The sequence below is a fragment of the Osmia lignaria genome, unplaced genomic scaffold (genome assembly GCF_051020975.1).
Source record: "Osmia lignaria lignaria isolate PbOS001 unplaced genomic scaffold, iyOsmLign1 scaffold0005, whole genome shotgun sequence".
Taxonomy (NCBI): domain Eukaryota; kingdom Metazoa; phylum Arthropoda; class Insecta; order Hymenoptera; family Megachilidae; genus Osmia; species Osmia lignaria.
The window spans coordinates 5235089-5239705 of NW_027478162.1; positions in this window are offsets into that span (position 1 = coordinate 5235089).

Below are 4617 nucleotides of genomic sequence, written 5' to 3' on the forward strand. Positions count from 1 at the left end.
ATACAGAAACACCGTGGCCCCTTTCTTTGAGATAACTCTGCACTAGTGCGAGCCGCAAATGCCACTTCCAGCTTAGCTGTGCAGAAGAAGAACAACAAGAAGAAGAAATATCTCGAAATATGTCCGTCAGGCCCCTTCCCTTGAGATAAATCTGCAAATATCTCGGAAACGAAGCGAGCTATGGCAAAATGTTAGACCTTTTTTGTAGAGAATTAAGTTTTCTACTTTTTATGTTCCATGATATTTTTTGATCAGATGCGTAGTTCTCGAGATATATCAAGATATTTAAAAGTTCCGAAGCCGCACCAACATAATAGAGATACAGAAACACTGTGGCCCCTTTCTTTGAGATAACTCTGCACTATTGCGAGCTGTAAATGCCACTTCCAGCTTAGCTGTGCAGAAGAAGAACAACAAGAAGAAGAAATATCTCGAAATATGTCCGTCAGGCCCCTTCCCTTGAGATATATCTGCAAATATCTCGGAAACGAAGCGAGCTATGGCAAAATGTTAAGAGACCTTTTTTGTAGAGAATTATGTTTCCTACAATTTATGTTCTATGATATTTTTTGATCAGAAGCGTAGTTTTCGAGATATATCGAGATATTTAAAAGTTCCGAAGCCGCACCAACATAATAGAGATACAGAAACACCGTGGCCCCTTTCTTTGAGATAACTCTGCTCTAGTGCGAGCCGCAAATGCCACTTCCAGCTTAGCTGTGCAGAATAAGAACAACAAGAAGAAGAAATATCTCGAAATATGTCCGTCAGGCCCGTTCCTTTGAGCTGAATCTGCAAATATCTCCGAAACGAAGCGAGCTATGGCAAAATGTTAAGAGACGTTTTTTGTAGAGAATTATGTTTCCTACAATTTATGTTCTATGATATTTTTTGATCAGAAGCGTAGTTTTCGAGATATATCGGGATATTTAAAAGTTCCGAAGCCGCACCAACATAATAGAGATACAGAAACACCGTGGCCCCTTTCTTTGAGATAACTCTGCACTAGTGCGAGCCGCAAATGCCACTTCCAGCTTAGCTGTGCAGAAGAAGAACAACAAGAAGAAGAAATATCTCGAAATATGTCCGTCAGGCCCCTTCCCTTGAGATAAATCTGCAAATATCTCGGAAACGAAGCGAGCTATGGCAAAATGTTAAGAGACCTTTTTTGTGGAGAATTAAGTTTCCTACTTTTTATCTTCCAGGATATTTTTTGATCAGATGCGTAGTTCGCGAGATATATCAAGATATTTAAAAGTTCCGAAGCCGCACCAACATAATAGAGATACAGAAACACCGTGGCCCCTCTCTTTGTGATAACTCTGCACTATTGCGAGCTGCAAATGCCACTTCCAGCTTAGCTGTGCAGAAGAAGAACAACAAGAAGAAGAAATATCTCGAAATATGTCCGTCAGGCCCCTTCCCTTGAGATAAATCTGCAAATATCTCGGAAACGAAGCGAGCTATGGCAAAATGTTTAGAGACCTTTCGTGTAGAGAATTAAGTTTCCTACTTTTTATGTAGTATGATATTTTTTGATCAGATGCGTAGTTCTCGAGATATATCAAGATATTTAAAAGTTCCGAAGCCGCACCAATATAATAGAGATACAGAAACACCGTGGCCCCTTTCTTTGAGATAACTCTGCACTAGTGCGAGCCGCAAATGCCACTTCCAGCTTAGCTGTGCAGAAGAAGAACAACAAGAAGAAGAAATATCTCGAAATATGTCCGTCAGGCCCCTTCCCTTGAGATAAATCTGCAAATATCTCGGAAACGAAGCGAGCTATGGCAAAATGTTAGACCTTTTTTGTAGAGAATTAAGTTTTCTACTTTTTATGTTCCATGATATTTTTTGATCAGATGCGTAGTTCTCGAGATATATCAAGATATTTAAAAGTTCCGAAGCCGCACCAACATAATAGAGATACAGAAACACTGTGGCCCCTTTCTTTGAGATAACTCTGCACTATTGCGAGCTGTAAATGCCACTTCCAGCTTAGCTGTGCAGAAGAAGAACAACAAGAAGAAGAAATATCTCGAAATATGTCCGTCAGGCCCCTTCCCTTGAGATATATCTGCAAATATCTCGGAAACGAAGCGAGCTATGGCAAAATGTTAAGAGACCTTTTTTGTAGAGAATTATGTTTCCTACAATTTATGTTCTATGATATTTTTTGATCAGAAGCGTAGTTTTCGAGATATATCGAGATATTTAAAAGTTCCGAAGCCGCACCAACATAATAGAGATACAGAAACACCGTGGCCCCTTTCTTTGAGATAACTCTGCTCTAGTGCGAGCCGCAAATGCCACTTCCAGCTTAGCTGTGCAGAATAAGAACAACAAGAAGAAGAAATATCTCGAAATATGTCCGTCAGGCCCGTTCCTTTGAGCTGAATCTGCAAATATCTCCGAAACGAAGCGAGCTATGGCAAAATGTTAAGAGACGTTTTTTGTAGAGAATTATGTTTCCTACAATTTATGTTCTATGATATTTTTTGATCAGAAGCGTAGTTTTCGAGATATATCGGGATATTTAAAAGTTCCGAAGCCGCACCAACATAATAGAGATACAGAAACACCGTGGCCCCTTTCTTTGAGATAACTCTGCACTAGTGCGAGCCGCAAATGCCACTTCCAGCTTAGCTGTGCAGAAGAAGAACAACAAGAAGAAGAAATATCTCGAAATATGTCCGTCAGGCCCCTTCCCTTGAGATAAATCTGCAAATATCTCGGAAACGAAGCGAGCTATGGCAAAATGTTAAGAGACCTTTGTTGTAAAGAATTAAGTTTCCTACTTTTTATCTTCTATGATATTTTTTGATCAGATGCGTAGTTCTCGAGATATATCAAGATATTTAAAAGTTCCGAAGCTGCACCAACATAATAGAGATACAGAAACACCGTGGCCCCTTTCTTTGAGATAACTCTGCACTAGTGCGAGCCGCAAATGCCACTTCCAGCTTAGCTGTGCAGAAGAAGAACAACAAGAAGAACAAATATCTCGAAATATGTCCGTTAGGCCCCTTCCCTTGAGATAAATGTGCAAATATCTCGGAAACGAAGCGAGGTATGGCAAAATGTTGAGAGACCTTTTTTGTAGAGAATTAAGTTTCCTACTATTTATGTTCTATGATATTTTTTGATCAGATGCGTAGTTCTCGAGATATATCAAGATATTTAAAAGTTCCGAAGCCGCACCAACATAATAGAGATACAGAAACACCGTGGCCCCTTTCTTTGAGATAACTCTGCACTAGTGCGAGCCGCAAATGCCACTTCCAGCTTAGCTGTGCAGAAGAAGAACAACAAGAAGAAGAAATATCTCGAAATATGTCCGTCAGGCCCCTTCCCTTGAGATAAATCTGCAAATATCTCGGAAACGAAGCGAGCTATGGCAAAATGTTAAGAGACCTTTTTTGTAGAGAATTAAGTTTCCTACTTTTTATCTTCCATGATATTTTTTGATCAGATGCGTAGTTCGCGAGATATATCAAGATATTTAAAAGTTCCGAAGCCGCACCAACATAATAGAGATACAGAAACACCGTGGCCCCTCTCTTTGTGATAACTCTGCACTATTGCGAGCTGCAAATGCCACTTCCAGCTTAGCTGTGCAGAAGAAGAACAACAAGAAGAAGAAATATCTCGAAATATGTCCGTCAGGCCCCTTCCCTTGAGATAAATCTGCAAATATCTCGGAAACGAAGCGAGCTATGGCAAAATGTTAAGAGACCTTTGTTGTAAAGAATTAAGTTTCCTACTTTTTATCTTCTATGATATTTTTTGATCAGATGCGTAGTTCTCGAGATATATCAAGATATTTAAAAGTTCCGAAGCTGCACCAACATAATAGAGATACAGAAACACCGTGGCCCCTTTCTTTGAGATAACTCTGCACTAGTGCGAGCCGCAAATGCCACTTCCAGCTTAGCTGTGCAGAAGAAGAACAACAAGAAGAACAAATATCTCGAAATATGTCCGTTAGGCCCCTTCCCTCGAGATAAATGTGCAAATATCTCGGAAACGAAGCGAGGTATGGCAAAATGTTGAGAGACCTTTTTTGTAGAGAATTAAGTTTCCTACTATTTATGTTCTATGATATTTTTTGATCAGATGCGTAGTTCTCGAGATATATCAAGATATTTAAAAGTTCCGAAGCCGCACCAACATAATAGAGATACAGAAACACCGTGGCTCCTTTCTTTGAGATAATTCTGCACTAGTGCGAGCCGCAAATGCCACTTCCAGCTTAGCTGTGCAGAAGAAGAACAACAAGAAGAAATATCTCGAAATATGTCCGTCAGGCCCCTTCCCTTGAGATAAATCTGCAAATATCTCGGAAACGAAGCGAGCTATGGTAAAATGTTAAGAAACCTTTTTTGTAGAGAATTAAGTTTCCTACTTTTTATGTTCTATGATATTTTTTGATCAGATGCGTAGTTCTCGAGATATATCAAGATATTTAAAAGTTCCGAATCCGCACCAACATAATAGAGATACAGGAACACCGTGGCCCCTTTCTTTGAGATAACTCTGCACTAGTGCGAGCCGCAAATGCCACTTCCAGCTTAGCTGTGCAGAAGAAGAACAACAAGAAGAAGAAATATCTCGAAA